The 22,852-nt window shown below is 39.5% G+C and overlaps 1 pseudogene; it reads left to right on the top strand.

The window, feature by feature from the left end:
• Positions 1–2,365: 2,365 nt before the first annotated feature.
• Positions 2,366–18,858, top strand: LOC142614119 (ornithine decarboxylase 1A, chloroplastic-like; annotated as a pseudogene).
• Positions 18,859–22,852: the final 3,994 nt, after the last annotated feature.

The raw sequence follows: 22,852 nt of genomic DNA, 5'->3' as shown, positions 1-22,852 counted from the left end.
ACGAAATCAGAACCTCTTTTGCCAATATCATTAGGATGTAGGTCATACTACCAAGAATTGTCGAACCCTTTGGAACCATTTGGAGCAGCTTATTAACGAAGGAAAATTGAAGCAGCAACCCAACGGACAAGGAAATCATTCGGGTTCAAATAATCAAAAGAACAACTCATCTCGACCGCCCTTGGGAACGATTAATGTCATCTTTGCTGCACCTGGCAGGACCGGTTCCTGTCCTACAAGGGTGATGGCGGTGTCGCATACCCAGGCCGAGGAGTCTGGCTTGAAGCCGAAGAGGATCAAAGGGAGTACGCCTATTTTGGGATTCTCTGATGAGGATAAGGTTGGGACTATCCAACCACATGATGATGCCCTGGTGGTCACATTGAGGATAGGGAATTATGACGTCAAAAGGGTGCTGGTCGATCAGGGAAGCAGTGCGGATATTATGTACCCTAACTTATTTAAGGGGCTTAAGTTAGAGCTCGAGGACCTCACTCCCTATGATTCACCGTTGATAAGTTTTGAAGGGAAGACTGTTATACCAAAGGGACAAATTTGATTGCCCGTACAGTCGGGCTCAAAAATGGTCAATGTAGATTTCATTGTGGTTGGCGCATATTCTCTATACACGGCCATCGTCGCCAGGCCTTGGCTGCATGCTTTGGGTGCTGTCTCCTCGACTTTACATGTTAAAGTGAAATTTCCCTCGGGTGGATTGATTGAAGAAATTCTTAGTAGCCAATCAGCAGCAAGGAAATGTATATCGGTCGCGGTGCTGCATCAAGCCAAATCAGAATCCTTGACCTCGGCTGTAGAAGACTTATAGCAATTAACAACTCTGGATGCGCCCGGTGCGGTGACAGCAGAGGAGGTCACGTGTGAAGATTTGGAAAGATTTCTTATAAATGATGACCCCGAAAGGTTCTTTCAAGTTGGGATATGGTTACCACACCAAGAGAAGATGGAATTGGTGATGTTTTTGAAAAACAATATCGATGTTTTTGCCTGGGATCCCTATGAGGCTCCGGGGGTTGACCCAAGTTTCATTTCATTTGAACGTCAACCCTACCGTTGTTCCCAAGAGGCAACCACTTCGGCGTTCTTCCAAAGAGCATACCGAGGCCGTCAAGGAAGAGGTGCTCAAGCTCAAAAAGGCTGGGGCTATTAAAGAAGTTTTCTACCCAGAATGGTTGGTGCACACTGTTGTAGTAAAAAAGAAGAGCGGAAAGTGGAGAGTATATGTGGACTTCATAAACCTGAACAAAGCCTGCCCAAAAGACTCGTTCCCGATGCCTCGCATCGATCAGCTAGTGGATGCTACGGTTGGGCATCCTCGGATGAGTTTTTTAGATGCCTTCCAGGGTTATCACCAAATGCCATTGGCGTTGGGTGATCAAGAGAAGACTGCCTTCATTACTCCTACGGGGAATTATCAATATAAAGTGATGTCATTCGGTCTGAAAAATGCAGGGGCTACTTACCAAAGGATGATGACTAGGATGTTTGAATCTTAACTTAGGAAGACCATTGAGGTATATGTGGATGATATGGTAGTGAAGAGTAAGACAATACCTATGCATGTGAAAGATTTGGACGACACCTTTCAAACACTTAGGAAGTACAAGCTGCGCCTTAACGCCTCAAAGTGTTCTTTTGGGGTGGGCTTCGGAAAGTTCCTAGGCTACATGGTGACTCATAGAGGAATAGAGGTAAATCCGGCACAGGTCAGAGACATTCAGAGCTTGCAACCACCTCGGAATCCGAAGGAAGTTCAGAAATTGACCAGGATGGCCGCTGCTCTCAGCAGATTTATCTCTCGGTCCGCTGATAGGTGTAGACCTTTTTTCCAATTGTTAAATAAATGGAAAGGATTCCAATGGTCCGAGGAGTGCGTTTTAGCTTTTCAGCAACTTAAGGAATATCTTTCCCACCACCCATCATGTCTCGGCCGGAGGTCGATGAAATCCAGTTTGCATACCTAGCTGTAGCTATCCATGTAGTCAACCTGGTTCTGATAAGGGACGACGATGGGGTACAAAGACCGGTTTATTATGTCAACAAATCTTTGAATGAAGCTGAGGTGCGTTATTTACCTTTGGAGAAGGCAATTCTTACCGTAGTCCATGCTACACGAAAGCTTCCTCACTACTTCCAATCCCACACCGTCGTGATTTTGACTCAACTGCCTCTCAAGTTAGTATTGCGAAGTGTTGACTATTCGGGGAGGGTAGCCAAGTGGGGAACTATTCTGGGAACTTTCGATATCAAATATATGCCGCGTACCTCGGTGAAGGGCCAGGTCCTCGCTGATTTGGTGGCAGAATTTGCCGAACCATCGTTAGAAGAAACTGCGAAGGAATCGCACATGGATGAAAAATCAGTTGGCAGGATCACATGCAAAAGGCCTCCGATTTGGAAAGTTTATGTTGATGGGGCAGCAAACCAGAGGGGATCTGGCGTTGGACTTGTTTTGGTATCCCCTAAGGGAATTATCTTTGAGAAATCATTGAGATTAGCGTTCTCGGCCACTAATAACGAGGCTGAGTACGAAGCTGTCGTAGTCGGTATGGATATGGTACGGAGAATGGGGGGAAAGGCAGTTCATATGTCCTCAGATTCTCAATTAGTTATGGGCCAAGTGACGGGGACCATGGAGGCTAGGGATCCAAGAATGCAAGAGTACCTGACCCAGGTCAAATGTTTACAATCCGAGTTTGATTCTTTCATCCTTTCGCATGTTTCTAGAAGTGGAAACATGCATGCGGACTCGTTGGCCACTTTGGCCACGTCCTCAGCTCAGTGTTTGGCTAGGATTATCCTCGTCGAAGACTTGTTGAAACCGACTTTAACTACCACAAGTGCAGTCCATATCCATTTGATAAGGCCCGGACCTAGCTGGATGGACCCCATGGTTTCTTTTCTAAAAAGCGATGTTCTGCCCGAGGAGAAGTTTGAAGCAGATAAAATTCGTCGAAAGGTGCCTTGATTCTAGTTGTCCGAGGGTCAGAAGTTGTATAAACGCTCCTTTTCCGGACCATACCTGCTGTGTGTACATCCTGAAGCGACGAAGGCACTTTTGGAAGAGCTGCATGAGGGAATTTGTGGAAGCCATACTGGGGGGAGATCCTTAGCCCATAGAGATCTGATTCAGGGATATTGGTGGCCCAATATGCAGAGAGAGGCTCAGGATTACGCAAGAAAATGTGACCAATGCCAGAGGTTTGCTCCCAATATTCATAAGCTTGGTGGTGTCCTTAATCCTTTGTCTAGTCCTTGGTCATTCGCTCAATGGGGACTGGATATAGCTGGGCCTTTTCCGAGGGTTGTGGGAAACAAAAGGTGGCTACTCGTGGGAACTAATTACTTCACAAAGTGGGTCGAAGTTGAGCCTTTATCAAATATTAGGGATGTGGACTCCAAGAAATTTATTTGGAAGAACATTATCACTAGATTTAGGGTACCTCACACACTTATTTCGAATAATGGCGTGCAATTTGATAGTAAAGCTTTTAGGAAATATTGTAATGACTTGGGCATCACAAATAGATACTCCACTCCCGCTTGACCTCAAGGAAATAGGCAGGCCGAGGCCGTTAACAAAGTTATAGTCAGTGGACTTAAGAAGAGGCTGGATGGCGCAAAGGGTAGATGGGTAGAGGAATTGTCACACGTTTTGTGGACATATTGGACTACGCTGCGAAGATCCACAGGAGAAACACCCTTCTCCATGAATTACGGGGCCGAGGCGGTAATACTTTTGGAATCTGGGTTTCCCACATTAAGGACGAGTTCTTTCAGCCTGGGAAATAACGATGTCCTCCTAGAAAGAAGCCTGGATCTGGTTGAGGAATGGCGAGAGGCCGCCATAGTCCAAATGGCTTATTATCAGCAGAAGCTTAAACGAGGATATGATGCTCATGTGAAGCTAGGGCCACTAGCGCCTGGGGATTTGGTGTTGAGGAAAGTCATGGGTACTTCCAAAAATCCAGCATGGGGAAAGCTAGCACCAAATTGGGAAGGACCATATCGGATCATTTCTGTAGTAGGCGTAGGATCATATTGCTTAGCTAATCTAGATGAAAAAATTGTACAACGCCTTTGGAATGTAAACAACCTACGAAGGCTCTTGTATAAGGCTCTTTGGGCCTGAGCCCATCACTCGTTTGGGTCCGGGTACAAATTGTGCACTTACAAGTAAGGACTTAAATGTCACGCATTAATTAGTTTAGGGACTAAAAGTGGTAAAATGAAAATGTAAGGACGAAAATGGAAAAAAGGCCAAAATGTAGGGACCAAAAGTGCATTTACCCCAAAATTTTAAAATTTGGATTTTGTAGTGTATTATTTATTTAAATCATTCCATCAATGCATCAACAATGAGGTGTCCATTTAGTGCCAACAAAGCTCAAAACAATGTCGTTTGAATCACTAGTTTACAAAGTTTGGAATGATTTTGATTTTGCCCCCTAAAATTGGAGGTAATTTGGATTAATAAATTACGTCGTTTTGATTAAACATGGTACTTAACGGACACCTCATCATGAAACAAGGGCAAAATGGCTTAAATTCAAATGATATGTAACGTTTGAGATACAAATGGATTTTGGTAGATTGACAGCAAATATAAAATTTAGTCACTCAATTGTGACTAGATTCACTACAAATATATGCTGGATGTCCCCTACTAGCAACACACTACATTGGATATTAGAGAATCCATAGCTAATTCCAAAAAAATTGAAACTAAGAGTGTGCTTGGATGAACGGAAGGGAGAAGGGAGGGGAGGGATTCACTTGTATTAAAAAAAATTAATTGTTAATTTAACCTGAAGGATATCAATTTATATCTATTCTTTTAATTAGCAAAAGAGTGCTAATATAATTTAATAATAAAGGAAAAATTATCTCTTAAAATTTGTTTTTCAAACAAGTCAACATTCCTATTATAAAAAAATTTAGGCAAAACTTAAGTATATCTTAAATTAATATTTGTCAATAAGTCATACAACTTAATTTAATTTAGGGTGTGTTTGGATACCGCTTATTGCTAAAAACTGAAAACTGAAAACATTGTAGCAAAGTAATTTTTAAATGTATAAATAGTGTCGTGGGACCTAATTTTAAAGAAAAAATTGCTGAATAAAGGTACTTGTGGGTTTCGTGAACAGTGCACGGAACCCACACAAAACGTCAAACGCTAGCTTCAACGTAGACGCTGGTGTATCCAAACGCTCACTTAATTGTACTTGGAAAAAATAACATATTGTTTGCACTATGTTGGTATATACAATTATGTGGTTGTATCTTAGGTTTGTATCAGCCAATAAGTCATGTTGTGTGATTTTTTTTATTAATTTTTTTATGGGTCATATGGTTTAATTTAATTGTTCTTAAACATGATAACATTGTTTGCAGTTTGCACTACAATAAAAGAATTTAATTGGTGAACATTAGATACATCACCCAAGTAATTGTATATATCAGCTTTCCAAAAATAATTATTACAGCTACTATCCTCCGTCTTTTGGTAACTTTTTAAATTATTTTTCTTTATATTTTTTTCCCTATAATTCCTATGAAGACAATAATCGGACTTATCCGCTTTGGGGAGCCAGTCCCTCACGGTTTAATCTCAAGCGACATGGGAACGTACGGATCTTCACCCTCTGGGGGCTTTACACCGCAGTCCCACATCGGCAGGAAATCCCACCCACTCATGGTTTATAAGCTTCTGGAGCGACCATGAGTGTACCATTACAACACATGTAAAGCCCCCAGAGGGTGAAGATCCGTACGTTCCCATGTCGCTTGAGATTAAACTGTGATGGACTAGCTCCCCAAAGCGGATAAGTCCGATTAGTGTCCTCACATTAAAAGGATCTTCACCCTCTGGGGGCTTTACACCGCAGTCCCACATCGGTAAGAAATCCCTCCCACTCATGGTTTATAAGCTTCTGGAGCGACCATGAGTGTACCATTACAATTCTTATATTAATTCTCAAACTTCTAAAAAAATGGAAGGTGAAAATCTACTGACCAAATTCAAATAAACGAAAATATATTATTCTATAGAATAATAAGTAAATTTATTAAATATAATAATATATACCATGAAATATTTATCAAAAAAATATACCATGAAATAAATACAGTTATATAAAATTATACTTTAAAGTTTCTTAAAAAGGGGGAAAAAAAAAAGGACTTATTCCAACAAATTTATACGTTTTTTGAAAAAGAAAATATTTATTTTTTAAAACTATGTATATGATTAATGCATCCAATCAATTTGGAACTTATTGTTTCCATCATTTTTTTTTTTTTTTTTTGGAACTTATTGAATATAAACAAATAAAGAGAAGAAGCAAAAGGATAAATATGGTAGAATACAATTTATTTTAGAATGGTGAACTTTATTTTTTTTTTTTTGGTATGAAAGGAAAAAAATTAATATAATGGGCTAAGATATATATATATATATATATATATATATATATATATATATATATATATAGATATATATCGCGCGCGCACACATATATATATACTTAGTATATATTTAAACATTATTCATGTTTTTCAAGAATTATATATGTGTGTGGGGGTGGACTAAGTATATATTCATCTTTTTCAAGAGTCACCCATTACTTTTTTGCCAATAACAAACATTGAATGCGTTTGGATTCAACTTATTGTGGTTGCGTTTTGCTTATTTGCATTACCTCTTTTTTTATTTTTTTTTTCGTTTCTGCTGCTAGGGGGACACAATGCGCAGTGCACATACTGTGCGCACTATGCGCATACTGTGCGCGCACTGTTCATGTATTTTTTCAGTAATTTTTTATTAAAAATGAGTCTTGCAGTACTATTCACATATTTAAAAATTATTTTGCTACAGTATTTTTAACTTTCAGTTTTCAGTAATAAGTTCTATCCAAACAAACCCATTGTATCACTAACAACAATGATTCAACTATAAGACAATATGATTACCAAAAACTATAAGACAATACTTTATCTTTATGACATCCGTTGATAGAAGACAGCCAACCTGTTTTAAATACATACCTTTAAATATATGCATCTTTTATATCAATAGATTGTGACTAATAAGTATAAATTATGCATCGTTGAGATTTATATTACTTTCGTGATCTACTAAATTACTAATATAACAATGGGGGAAGCCTTGAATAGCTGTGTAACTTGGTTTCATTGGTGGTAACGATGACTATTGAATAATCATGTTTATGCATTATCAGTCATCACACACAAGTGCTAACTTGAGTTTTTTAAATTCTGGGCACGCATGGCAATTATAATATTATATTTTTTTAGAAACAAACATACACAATTATAATGCTTGAAACTCGAGTTTGACAGTTTGATAATGTTGTTCTAGTAACGTTATTTGTATTATTTTTAAATACGTATGGGTGAAAAAGTGTGTGAAAATACGTGTAATGTTATTTAAACACTGAAAACTGTTGTACAAAATACACTACCAAACAACTCTTGAATTTCAAAAAAGCTCTACATAACTAAATAAGTTTAGTTGGATGTATTATTCTAATTGTTTCCTAAAATTATGCTATTTGGCAAAAATAACTCTTAAAAAGACTTATTTTATGGTCAATTGAAAATTATTTTCAGCTTAATCACCATTCTAAAAATTATTTTATGTTGAAATAGATCCTAAGGAAAAATATATATAAATAATAATAAAAAAATAGGGCACTTGTCACTTGTTATAGATAAATATGCACCGCAAAGTGAAAATAATTGGTCCAAATGGTAAACGGAAAATAAATAAACATGTCAGCACCTACCAGTCAAGCTGAGGCGTCAAATGTAAAACAGATTTCATTTGTCCCTTGAGACCAAACAAGCCCACTCTTCAACAGTACCAGCCAAACGACCCTATACTCAGTTGTCAGCAACCTCAACTTCACCCAATGTTGCCTTATAGCATTAGCATTGGTTATTTCAATTCTATCATATTTTACCATCTCAAAAAGCCACTTTATTAATTATACAATACCATTTACCACTACACCTAGGGGTGTCCAGGCAAACCGATGACCCACCTAACCCGTCTGACCCGCCATCACCCAATCCGACGACTCCGGCGGTCGGATGTGGTTTCCGACTTTGCTAACTCGACACCTAGCAGGTCGGTTATCGGGTTTTTAGTTCAAAACCAGTGAAACCCGACCCGAACCAAAGTCCATTCAATATCTGGCCATTATTTCCAGATTTCGGCCCCTTTTTTCACTTAAATCTGTCGATTTCTGGCACAATAAACACTGAATCTCGCCGAACCTGTGATTTCTCATCACGATTTGGCAAAAATCTCACCGGATTCGACGGGATCTTACTGGATCTGGCAAGATCTCGCCACATTTTGAAGGATTTCGGTGAGATCGGTTTCACTCAAAACCGACCACCACCCGCCGGCAACCTGAACCGACGAATCCGTTACTGTTATGAGTCGGTTGCGGGTTGAAAACCCACCCATCCGAACTATTACGGGTCGGTTGCGGGTTAGGCAAAAACCTGACATGCCCGACCCATGGACAGCCCTTATACACCCAACATCCCAACTTTTATTTTTCTATTCTACTCATTAAAATAATATATCTTCACAAAAAAAAATATTTTTCCCTTTTTTATCCTCCACACGCATGTACCTTCCAGAATCCTCCATTACTTTACTTTTCACCTTCTTCCAAACTCCTCCTCCATCATCCATATCAACCCAACTCCTCCATCATCTATATCAATCCCATATCGGCGAAAGTGGGAAAAAAAAAAAAAAAAAAACACCATTAACACCCATGCCCACCACAATGCCACAACCACCACAACGCTATAGATCTCGCCACCCACCAATCTCCACCGTTGTCAACACCCGCGCTGATCTCGTCAAAACCCACACTGATCTCCACCGTTCTCAGTCCGACCCAAACGCCAACCAAACACCAACCTCACGCCACCCAAATGCCACCCAAATCTGACCCAAATGCTAAAACCCATGAACAAACCTATGTCGGAAACCCATGAACAAACTCACGACCTCCACGCCTCCACCATAGAAACTGTTCAAGCCTTCATGCCGTTGAATAAGAGAGAGCAGGAAGAAGAGAGAGTAGAAAGAAAGAGAGAGAAAGATAATGAAAATTATGATCTGCAGAGAGAGGAGAGAGAAGACCAAACCGATTAAAAAATATTTTTGTTTTTACCATTGAGCTACAGTGTGATTCTACATTTAGAATCGCACTGTAGCTCAATTGTATTTATTTATTTATTTATTTATTTATTTTTTGCAATAGTTGTATTTTACAACTTCTAATGGAGTGGTCTTTTGGGCTTAGAATTGTAAAATGGGCTTAAATTTGGGATTTCCCCAATCCACTGCTGATGCTCTTAGTTGTTTTTTTTTTTAATTTTAATTTTTATCAAGTGGTCTCAGATATTCTAAAGAAAGAGTCAGGACTTATGAAAAAAAGTACATACCGATCTCGTGTAAATCTAGGACTGTTGTGTAATCTAAACAATCCTAAGACAATAAATTTGTGAGATACACAAAGATATTTTAAATTAAACACCAGCAAACCGAGTGGTATCTAATAAATTCTCTGCAACAACAACGTGATTGCCAATATCACCATATCCGAGAACTCCAGGTAGCTGAAGTGAAAAAGCTCAATAGACTCAATACTAACCAAGGGGTATAGCCATAAGAAACCCCCCCCAAAAAAAAAAAGGTAAAGCGGTGGCAATCGGTGGAGCTAAGTATTGAAGCGTTTGGCTGGGAATGGAGATTGGGCATGTTTGGTTACAGAGGACAAATGAAATTTGTTTAGGATTGACACCTTAGCTTTCCTGGTTGGTGTTGAAGGTTTCTTTCATTTATTTGTCGTTAACCTACCGGGCTAAATAATTAATTTAAGGGTAGTGTTAGAAATAGTTTTATGTCTAATAATTTTGCTTTATGTCAAATTCTTTTACCTATTTTACAGAAGAAGTATTTTGTATCAAATGTGATAGCACGTCATTGATATCAAAACTCAATAAATGAGAGATGCCTTCAAAAAATAAATAAATATATAAATGAAAGATGACAACCATGGAACCCGGGGGCAGCTGATGGGACTGACAAAGTTGAACACGGACGAGGTCACCTCCACAGACGAACCTGACCGATTATCTACATCATTGGCGAGAACGTTAATGCCATTCAATGCTGCCAATAATGTCTCGGACCGTTACAAGACCAGTTGGACGAACCGGTGGAAACTTATTAAAACCCATTACTCCGCCAGAAACGTTAGCAATGGAGACATTAACACCACAACGGCTATAGTCCAGAAGGATATATAAAGCCCTCACAACACTAATACGAGGTACACACAAAATCACAACATATACTGAGTTATTTTTGATATTTTGATTGCTACCTTCTTTCACACTAACTTTGGCATCGAAGGCGTTGTGGCAGGCACCACACCGGTGACCATTTGAGTGAGTTCTCGCTTCCATCGCGTCGCCGAAGTGCGACCGGCACCGTCTGGACGAACCCAAAGAAACTGACGAGCTTCTGCTTCATCAAAAGACATATGTATAAAAATAACTATCCACTAACATATATCTTTCATTTATTAGTGGGTAATTATTTTTGCTGACATGTTTCACACTTATTGGATTTTAATACTACTAACATGGTATCGTTTTATAGGGTGTAGAGCTAATAGAGCTAACTTTTTGAGTTCCACTTATCATTTCAGTAATATTTTCCATCATCTCATCAATTCATACCAATTTTTTATTAGCTGAACCTAACAATAAATCATCCTTAACGAGCACCAATAGCGTTAACATTTCCCTTAATTTAATAATTAGTATAGAAAGGGAAAATTTCCGACCTATATCACAAGTTGACACATCATACTACCAAGTCCACAAAGTATGGCCAATTATGAAGTATCACATACGACAACTAGTTTCTACCATCACTATTTAGGAACCAACAAAAATTTTCCAAGTGTCCTAAAATAAAAACATAAAAAAGCATGCAAAATATCAATCACCCATTAGCATGTGTAAGCACTAACACATGCCACACATCAGCACGTGTCAGCAATGACATCCCACACATGTAAGCAATGACATAAATGATCCAATTAATTGCTGACATGTATCACCTTGAAAATCAAGACATTTTGGCCAATCAAATGATGCCATGTGTCTTGAAGAAAAAGTCTTAAAAATCCTCTAATCAGATTGTGACATATGTTACCAATCAGATTTCGCCACATGTCACTCACCTACCCCAAAAAATGAAGATGCCATATAGAAGACCATTTAATCAAGATTATGATTTTTTGTAAAAACATTCCAACACTAGTTAATTCAGCATTAAAAAAACTAGATTTTCATTAATTATATAATTATTTTTTTAAAAGATTATTACAAATTACATAATAAATATGCATAATTATAATGCAAATTTCCAAATCCATCAAAACTAATTCTTACAATACTAAAATAATTCAAACTAAAAAAAATTATATAAGAGTAATTAATAATATATAGTGGGCCAGATTGAGTTAGATGAGTTGAAAAAACTATCAGCCTGAACTCAACCTCACCCAAGACTCAAAATAAAATTCTAACCAAACTTAACCTACCAACTTATAAAACTAGGAGTGGCAATTCATGTTCACGGGTCGAGTTCGTATCGTGTCGAGTCGAGTCATGAGTATTTGGCTATATAGATTGACTCAAACTCGACCTATTTACTAAACGTGTTAGGAATCATCAATTCAAACATGACCTGTTTATTAAATAAGTCAACCCAACCCGACATGTTTAACTCATTTAATTAACAAGTTATGTAAAAGTCAATACAAATGACCCATTTCATAATCTATTTAATTAATAGGTGATACCTAACTTATATAATTTTTATCAATTGCCATGTATATAAAATTAAAATATAATTATAACTATAAATATAGTAATAAACATATAAAAACAACCATAAACTAAGTAATAATATCAAATAACTAATAATTTTATAAGCTAAATGAGTTAGACAGGTTCACATGCTGAACACGAACACAACTCATTTATTAAACGGGTTAGTCGTGTCAACTCAAATATGACCTGAACCCGTTTAGCCTTAACCTATGATTTGTTTATAAATATGTTAATCGTGTCAGATTTACAGGCCGTGTCAGATTTTGCCACCCCTAATGAAAACCAACCCGAGGCGTCAAGTTGGATTAGTTTCACTGGGTTGGTGGATTTGGTGCACACCCCTGCCTACCACTAAATAGGATAATTTCCTTTCACTTCACTTCATACAAAATATTTGTTTGGCTGAATATTTTTAGCCCTATTGAGTTGTTCCTTTGGCCTTGTTGAATGCATAATTTTAGCCTCATAAAACATACTACGTTGGTAGATATATTTGCCAAACCTTGATGAAAATGGGCACATGTAGTCAAGGCCGGAGGGAGAGGCACAATGGCCCCCGCTGGCTTTCTAAAAATTTATCCGCACTCATATTTATGTTTTTTAAATCTATAATATAAGGCGTGGAGAAGTTGAATTGATTTGTGATTTTGATAATTGATATTAATTAGAATAAACAATCAAAGAGTGATTTCAGTTAGCTCAATTAGAAAAGTTTTTTACGGTTGAATAAGAAATTTGGGATTTATTTTCCGCCTACACCAAAAATCGAGTGTTATCTTGATCTGATAATAAAGAGATATCGTCAGGAGAGAACGCCATTAAGTTAAAACTATCTCAAAAAAAAAAAATCATAGGACAGTGTCCTATCAATCTTGATAGAGCAAAGCCTAATCCATTTTCAACTAAATTGGTGATATTTATATCCAAAATAACTTAAAGATTTAAAATTTAAAAAAAAAAAAAAAATTTAAGGATTCTAAATGACCTAATTTCATTCATTATTATATGAAGTTCTCGTAGTAAATGACCTAATTTCATTCATTATTATATGAGCCCGATCCTCCAACAATATTGTTCATAGCTAACTTTCAACACTAGAATCATTGCCACATATATATTGGGTGCACCAGGAATAAACGGAAAGAGAGTTACGTACAGTCTTATCAAAAGATGGGTTGACTGATTTCATGCGGTCCATCATTTGTAGCAAACAAAAACCAAAGAACCCTTTACGTACTTGATTTAGGTGCAGTCACTACTCTCATAAATAGGTGGACTCGAGCCCTCCCCACGGTTCAAGCAAACTATGTCGTCAAGTGCAACCCGAACCTGAATTACCTTGTTGCCATGGCTGCTCTTGGGTGAAATTTTGATTGCGCAAGTCAAGCCGAGATTGAGTCTATTTTGTCACTAGGAGTTTCTCCAGATCGGATCATATTTGCGAACCCTTGTAAAGCTGAGTCTCACATCAAGTACGCGGCGAGTGTTGGCGTAAACTTGAGAAGTTTTTATTCAATGGATGAAATTGAGAAGATGCAAAAAGGCACCCAAAATGTGATTTAATAATTCAGATTAAAGCTCCAGATGATAGTGGTGCATAATGCCCATTGGGTTCCAAGTTTGGTGCGCTACCTGAGGAAGTGGAGACTCTCCTTCGAGTCGCTCAAACTGCGCAGCTCACAGTGGTTGGAATCTCTTTTCCTATAGGAAGTGCATCCACAGATTCACGTGCCTACCAACAAGCCATTGCAGCAGCTAAAACTGCTTTCGAGATGGCTACTAAGCTTGGCATGCCTCAGATGAGACACAATCTCGGCTTGACTTGCGCAATCAAAATTTGACCCAAGAGAAGCCATGGCACCAAGGAAATTCAGGTTCGGGTTGCACTTGACGACATAGTATGCTTGAACCGTGGGGAGGGCTCGAGTCCACCTATCCATGAGAGTAGTGACTGCACGTACATCAAGCACGTAAAATGGTTCTTTGGTTTCTTGTTTGCTACAAATGATGGACCGCATGAAATCAGTCAACCCATGTTTTGATAAGACTGTAACTCTCTTTCCGAGTTTCCGTTTCTTCCTGGTGCACCCAATATAGCTTGGAGGCTCTTAGAGATCGATGGCATGGCTAAGAATGCGTTGAAATATGATAAATGAAAGAGAAAAAGAAAGAGTTATGATTTGGACTTGATGGAATCATGGAATAGAGCATGAACTTGAAGGGTATATATATGCTATATAAGCATAGAGAGGGTTAGGAAAATATATTATAGAGTTGAAGCACCACCATCACAAAGATTCACAACTAGCAATTTGGTAGAGCAAAAAAAAAGGGAAAGTGGGTTGGTTTGAAATGAGGTCAATAATTGAGTAACGTTATCTGAATGTTAGAAGTTAAGATTTTTTTTTTTTGTCCAGTATCCTACCCGAATAATCGTAATTTTCAATAATATAAATGAGATTCAGAGTGCTATAAATCCATCTACTTTGTCCATTTATATGAATAAAAATCTATACTTAATTTTTTTTTTTTTAAATTTATTCATACATATATAACTTTATTGAGACACATTTTGGTTTATTTTATTTTTTACCAAATATACACAAGGTTTTTTCTTTTTTTGGCTCATGCTTTAATGTGACAGCATCTCATGGGATGTTATAGAAGATGTCAGGTCGTGAGTTATGTCATTCCACCTCAAAACCAATTGGTGATGAGGAAAACACAATCAAATATTTTATGGCATTCGACATCACACCACGCGAGCTTGTTTTTAGAGTGGTTGTAAGCAGTCAAATTGTGGTCTCTCTAGCAATCCCTCCCTCACAATGACACTTCTGTGACTCGAACTCGTGACCTTGGCTCTGATACCATTTATCGGACTGTGAACTGTGTCATTTTACCTCAAAACCAATTGGTAATAAAGAAGACATATTCAAATTTTTTATGGTCTTTGACATCACACTATATATGCAGGCCTATTTTTAAAGTGATAATAATAGAGAGCCAAATTGTCCACATGAAGTCGTACATATACAAAGTGTTAGTTTATTATTTTCACTTCCAGCTTATATAGATAGTCTTGTAATACTTCTTCTTCTTCTTTTTAATGCAAGTAACTGTACTGCTGTTATAATAATAATAAATAATTAAAAAAAAGAAGAGTAATCATACTGCTTTTACTTATTCATATTTTAAATAAAATAAGCCATTAAAAGTAAACTGATCGATTTTTTTGCTGAATAAACTTATCCAAACACACTAGTAGTCTGGTATAGTATTTTCTTTCCCTAAATCTGTTTTTCTATTTGTGGGATTTAATCTTGGGTTTTTGTGTCATAACAAAAGATTTGACTAACTATTAATTGGCCTCCACCTGTGAAGTTATTATATACTTTATGCAAAAAACAATGGATCTTATAAATTATACCCATGTGGCTTATTGTGGGTATGCAGAGGCGGCGCCATGTATAATTTTGAGGGTGGCCCTGTGGCCACCCTCAACTTGGAAAATAATAAATTTTATACTTTAAAAAAAAATGAAATTCTAAATTAATATGAGTTGTTGACCACCTTAGAAAAAAAAACTTGACCATCCTAAAAAAGACTTAAGCATCCTAAATAAAAATTTGCCCATTAAAAATAAAATTTCACTTCTCCAAAATTTTGGTCCATTGAAAATTGAACAAAAAAATTACGAAAAATGCTATGTTCACAATATGTTTTCAATGCTTTTATATTAAATTCTAAGTGGCAAGTTGTTACCGATAGAGAAAAAAACAATTTTAATGATATGTAAATTTAAACTAGTAACAATTGCCAACTATGATTTATTGTAAAAATATTGTAGACATAACATTTCTCAAAATTTGTCTAAACAAAAAAATTAGCCTAAAAGCCCAAATCAAATGTTTAATTGTGATATTTTAAATTGTGCATGTTTTCAAAAGACATTTTAAATTTGCTATTTTTTTTTTAAAGAAAAAATGCATATTTTCCAATAACTAGTCAGTTAGTGCTTACTTTAGTCTTTAGCTGAATTTATTGGATTTATGTGATACATCATACACATATGCACTAAAATAATACCTCAATACTTTATTGAACATGATTAATGTAACGGTTTAATGCCTAAATTGAATATGATGAATGAACTTGTAGCTTACCCCTTTTTTTTTTGGCACCATGGACAAATTTCTTCTAAGGAAATCACTTTTATTGTAAAATTTATCTTCTAAGCAAATTCGTATTCACTTGAATAATTTTCTTTTAAATCCTAGGCTATGAGAAAAAGTCTCATCTTTTCATCATAATGATCAAGAGAAAATAAAAAGAGCATAATTACAAAATTGTTCTGTCAAACTCTTAGCCATGATTTCCCTAAAAAAGAAATTAGTGGAGGATTGCATTGATTTAATCCTAATTAGTTTAAAGAATACAAAATATTAGTGATGTGTAAGTGCACAATTGCACCTGGACCCAAAGAAGATTATGGGCTCAGGCCCAACGAGCCTTAAACAATAAAATTTGTAGAGTGTGGGCTTGAAATCTAGGTTAGAGGTACTGAGAACTTGACAACAGCCTGAGAGTTACAAACACTTATGAATAACAATTGTTAATTGCAAATAGGCCTCCTCGGATGTAAGCCGAGGACCAACTCTGTATTATTTCTCTTTCTTTCTTACAGGTTACAATCCTTAATTTCCTTTCTTTTTCTTTAGAGAGAGAGAGTGAGCGAGAGAGAGAGAGAGTGAGCGAGAGAGAGAGAGAGAGAGAGAGAGAGAGAGAGATCCCCCCCCCTTCTTTTGCCTTCCTCCCCCTTAAATACCCCTTTTTCTGATGCCTTTTGGGACCCTGACTAGAAGTTTCTGCCCTACTGTTTAGGGGTCACTTCCCCATTAATGCGGCCAGGGGGTAGGTGTAGAGTCTTTAATGCGGAGGTGGCAGCCTTTGCTCTAGATATTTTCCTTAACACTGGTGTATCGAGAAGGTTCAGGGTTTCCCCCTTTAACCATTAGTATTTCTAGAGTTGTGCTTTGACCTTCATAATGAAGCTTTGAATTCTCTTGGGCTTGTCCGAGGAGAAGCTCGTCCTCGGCTGCACCCTCGGACCCTCGGCGTATTGGCCAATTCGTAGAGTTCAATTCTAGAGAAGGTCGGCCCTCCATGCTACAGTCCAAAGGCCCATATGCCCATTTGGGTCCTTTTACTCCCCACAATAGCCCCTCAAAACTCTATTTTTCATCATCCGAGGAGAAAAATAGGGTTTTGATCCAACGAAAACTCTCCCCACACGTTCCGTAAATAACTACGCGTGTGAAGACCGTTTCGCATTCCAGAGAATGCCACCTGGCGGTTTGATTTTCAAAAACGCGCGCATTTATTACCATAAGTTACACCTTGTCCCCCACGTTCAACGGTGAGATGAGCATCCAACGGCCCTTGTTACTCCATGAAAATTTGGGCGGGACAAATGTAATTTCGAGGCCGCTTCCCGCACGTCGTGACGCTTCAGAAACCTGCGCCTTCATTTATTTCTCCAGAGGCTAATCCCATCAAAACATCAGCAATCATCTTTTGTCTGCAGAAATCCGTGGAAGTTTGCACAACTTGAAATTTGTAAGTCCTCACTTCTTTTCTCTTAACCCTTTCTCCTCGGACCCTGTCCTCGGCTACCCTTAGAACAGTTCTCACTCTTAGAACTTAGTTTTTCGTTTCTTGCTGATGGGAAAGTTTAAATGTCTAGTTGATACCGTCGCTGGGATGGAAGGCTTTAGAGCCAAGTATCGTATTCCCAGCGACGTAGGTTTAGAATACTGCCCGGCGAAAGCCGTGGCCGGTTCTAGGAAGGCTGGAGAGGTTATCAGCCCAATGGTAGCCTTCGTAGAAGGTGGGATGACCCTCCCAATGAAGCCTGTGACTAGGGAGTACCTCCGCAACCACCAGTTGTGTCCCGATCAGTGTGCCCCAAAAGTTTTTAGAGTTTTGGGTAGCGTCGACGCTCTAAACGAGCAAATGGGTTTGAACCTCACCTGGCATGATGTCGTCTTTATGTACGAATGCCACAAACTCACTGGAGTAGGTTACTACATCAAATCCCGCTCCAGCGTAGTTAAGTTGATCTCCTGTTTGCCCAAGTCCAATAAAGGCATGAAGGATGACTACCTCATCGTCTTTGGCAACTGGCACGACGGCCCCCACTGCCCAGTTGAGTGGGGAGATCCAGGTGCGACACCTTTAGGGTTTAACTTCCCATCCCATAACTCCCTAAATCATCTAGGAATGTACATTTACATTTACTTGAGCGTCTACCTTTAATTTGTTATATGTTTTGCGCCTCTGACCATGTTTGTTTATTTGGATGTTTTTCTTTGCAGATAAGCAAAACGTACGCCCACGCCTGAGCCACTGCAACGTTGCAGATTTGAATAGAGTGCTACGTTTTGAGGTGTTCGTTAGCAGAGACCTACAACTTAGGGCGGCCCACTTGATTCTGGGGTACAATCCCGTCTCCTCGGACTTCCAGGAGATCGAGAACACGATAATCGTGGGTGACCGAAGGCGTAGGAAAATTAACGTAGCCAGACCCCACTTTCTGGCCGACCACGACATCCCCGACGCCCCAAACACAATGTTGTACGCATAGGCCATAGCGGCAATTCCCCTTGCTGTGCACCCTCAGGCAATTGCTGTACCAAAGGAGTGAGTGTCCTTTTCGAACACGTTGGACGAGGAGATAGACCAGTTTCGGCTCGAGGACTCTCCACGACCTCACAGAAACCCGTTTGTTATTCTTTTCGACGAGGAAGAAGAAGAAGCTGAGGCCTCTTGGATCGCGGGTCTGGTTATAGCGCGTCCGGACGACAGTTCTGTTGAAGAAGATATGGACAAGCTAAAGGCTCTTATGAACGATTGAGGCACCCGAGTGGAAAAGAAGGGAGCAAGAGGGTCCCAAGCTCCCCCTGCCTTACCACCACCCCCTCCTCCAGCCAAGCTAAAACCTCCCACTGACGATTCTAAGAAGAAACGAAAAGCTGATGCTGAGGAGGTTGGTGGCGAGAAGCCAAAAAAGCTGAAACAGCAGCCACCGCCGGCCCAGCAGCAGAAGCTGGACAAGGGCAAAGGGCGCGTCCGCTCAGTTGAAAGTGGAGAGATCAGGGACGTGGCCGAGGTGCGCCGAGCACCGGCCCACCCGGTCTCCCCGACTCGAGGCCGGACGGCGCCCCAATTCCTGCCACTCCAGCATTAGGGCAGTCCAACAAGGCCACACCCACCACTTAGCCGAGGTGTTGGAGCGTCCTCTTCTGCTGCCCAAGGACATGGAATCCTTGGAGAAGATGGGCCAGCCGCAGCTGTTCCTCTCGTTAAAAAGGGGCTTAGCTCTAGTAAGTTCCATCTTACACTTATATTCTATATCTATTTGTAAACACTTCACTGCATTTAACCTCCTAACATTTTTGTAGTCCATCCAAGAGGTTTTCGCGGCCGAGAAGTTCGTGGAGGATTCTCGGAAGCGCGCTGGGATGGAGCAAGAGCTAAGACAAGAGGCAGAAAGGTCTCTAGGCCAGGCCTTAGCAGAGAACGGGAAGGTCACGTCAGAGCTGGCCGATTTGAAAAGAGAAAGAGATGGTGACAAGGCCAGCCTGAAGACGATGGATGGCCAAGTGGAGGGGCAGCGTAAGCTTCTACGCCAAAAGCGAAGAAGGCCAGTTATCAGGAGGGGGTGACTAGAACATAAGAAGAGCTGACAGAGGCTTTTATGGCCTTGTGCCGAGAGTACTGTCAGCTGGTCTGGGGAGAGGCCATGAATGCGGCAGGGGTTCCTTAAACTTCCGAGCTGAGGAAGCCCGAGAACATTTGGCTCCCCCTAGACATTTAGGAAATTGAAGACCCTCCTGTGGCTGCCTCTCCTGTCCTTCCTCCTGTGGTGTAAGAGCTTGTTCCTGCTCCTACAGAACCTGAAGGTTCCCATAAAGAGAAGGACGAGTGCGGTGGTGCCGAGAAGGAGCAGATCCAAAGCATGGAGCCCCTCATTCCTTCTACAGACAAAGGGAAACAAGTCTTGTCCACCTTTGAGCTGGAATTGAAGAGTACTGAGGCTGGCAGCAGCTCCCTTCAAGACCCCCCTTCCCTAGTTTAGGGCCTAGTATAGGAACTTTCTGTACTTCCCTCCTTTGTATATAATTAATGAAGAAAATTTTTATTCAACTTTCGTTCATGTTGTCTTTATTTTACTTTATTCTTTTTGTGCTTGCCATGAAAGTTTTTAATAACAAATAGTTAAAGGGAAAACAGTATAAATAAGTATAACTCCACCATGCAAACCACTATGACTTCAAAACAGCCACATAACTCAATTTAGACCTCAAATAATGTCATACTTAGACAACTCACATGACGGTTAAATCTTTGTAATCTGACATATTGCTTTCAGTAGGATGCAAGGTCCGAAGACCATTCCTTACAAAAATTTGTTTAACACTTAAAAATGGAGAACTTGAGATCCAAATTAACGAATGGTGAGATAATGATTTCCACAAAACAGGTGATAAGAATAAAAACAGTGACAAGATATTAAGAACAATGGCAAGGTTTGTGGTCCGAGGACTATACTTAACCCAGTTTCTGTTTGATTTTTAAGAAGAGTAACTTCAAATGTTAATTTCCCCAAAGTAGGAGGTCCGAGGACCCGGCATAACTAAGGTTCTGTTTAACAAATGACAAGACATCAATTTCCACAAGGTTTGTGGTCCGAGGACTACACTTAACCAAGTTTCTGTTTGATTCTTAATAACAGTAACTTCAAATGTTAATTTCCCTAAAGTAGGAGGTCCGAGGACCCGGCATAACTAAGGTTCTGTTTAATAAATGACAAGACATCAATTTTCACAAGGTTTGTGGTCCGAGGACTACACTTAACCAAGTTTCTGTTTGATTCTTAAGAACAGTAACTTCAAATGTTAATTTCCCCAAAGTAGGAGGTCCTCGGACCCGGCATAACTAAGGTTCTGTTTAACAAATGACAAGACATCAATTTCCACAAGGTTTGTGGTCCGAGGACTACACTTAACCAAGTTTCTGTTTGATTCTTAAGAACAGTAACTTCAAATGTTAATTTTCCCAAAGTAGGAGGTCCGAGGACCCGGCATAACTAAGGTCTCCGTTTTAACAAATGACAAGACATCAATTTCCACAAGGTTTGTGGTCCGAGGACTACACTTAACCAAGTTTCGTTTGATTCTTAAGCCAAGTAACTTCAAATGTTAATTTCCCCAAAGTAGGAGGTCCGAGGACCCGGCATAACTAAGATTCTGTTTAACAAATGACAAGACATCAATTTCCACAAGGTTTGTGGTCCGAGGACTACACTTAACCAAGTTTCTGTTTGATTCTTAAGAACAGTAACTTCAAATGTTAATTTCCCCAAAGTAGGAGGTCCGAGGACTCGGCATAACTAAGGTTCTGTTTAACAAATGACAAGACATCAATTTCCACAAGGTTTGTGGTCTGAGGACTACACTTAACCAAGTTTCTGTTTGATTCTTAAGAACAGTAACTTCAAATGTCAAAGGTACTTATAACTTTGAAATGTTAACTGACAAAAGCACATTTTATTAATAATAATACATTCTAAGATTATTTACATTCCATGGGCGAGATACAATTCTTTCATCTAGGTCAGCTAGCCAATATGACCCTATGCCTGCTACTGAAACAATGCGATAGGGGCCCTCCCAGTTGGGTCCTAGCTTACCCCAAGCTGGGTTCTTAGAAGTCCCTACAACTTTTCTTAGTACAAGATCACCAGGTGCAAGTGGCCTTAGTTTCACGTGGGCATCATATCCCCGTTTTAGCATCTGTTGATAATAAGCCATTTGGACCATAGCTGCCTCGCGTCGTTCCTCCAGTAAATTAAGACCTTTCTCCTGGAGTCCATTGTTATTCTCCGGGCTAAAAGAGCTCGTCTTTAGGGTGGGAAAACCAGATTCCAGAGGTATCACCGCCTCGGCTCCATAAGTCATAGAGAATGGCGTTTCTCCCGTGGACCTGCGCGGTGTGGTCCGATACATCCACAGAACATAAGGGAGCTCTTCTACCCATCTGCCTTTCGCATCGTCCAACCTTTTCTTGAGCCCACTGACTATGACCTTGTTAACGGCCTCGACTTGTCCATTTCCCTGAGGATAAGCTAGGGTGGAGTATCTATTTATGATACCCATGTCACCACAATATTGCCTAAAGGCCTTGCTGTCAAATTGCATGCCATTGTCTGAGATAAGTGTATGTGGTATACCGAATCTAGTGACAATATTTTTCCAAACAAACTTCTTGGAATCAACATCTCTGATATTTGCTAAGGTCTCGGTCTCAACCCATTTAGTGAAATAGTCTGTTCCCACAAAAAGCCATCTTTTGTTTCCTACAGCTCTCGGAAATGGCCCCACTATGTCCAATCCCCACTGCGCAAAAGGCCAAGGACTGGAGAGAGGGTTAAGAACCCCTCCAGGTTGATGAATATTTGGGGCGAACCTCTGGCATTGATCACATTTTCTGGCGTAGTCCTGAGCCTCTCTCTGCATATTGGGCCACCAATAACCCTGAGTCAGGGCCCTATGGGCTAAGGACCTTCCCCCAGTGTGGCTTCCATAAATCCCTTCGTGCAGTTCCTCCAGAAGTGCTTCTGTTGATTCAGGGTGCACACACAACAAGTACAGTCCTGAGAAGGATCATTTGTACAGTTTCTGGTCCTCGTACAACCAAAAACGTGGCGCCTTTCAACGTATCTTATCTGCTTCAAACTTGTCTTCAGGAAGGATGCCATTCCTAAGAAAAGATAGAACCGGGTCAATCCAACTAGGTCCAGGCCTTA

This window comes from Castanea sativa, chromosome 1, assembly GCF_040712315.1.
Source record: "Castanea sativa cultivar Marrone di Chiusa Pesio chromosome 1, ASM4071231v1".
NCBI classification, from domain to species: domain Eukaryota; kingdom Viridiplantae; phylum Streptophyta; class Magnoliopsida; order Fagales; family Fagaceae; genus Castanea; species Castanea sativa.
Note: the sequence above shows the minus strand (reverse complement) of the source record. Positions and strands in the feature narration are given on the sequence as shown.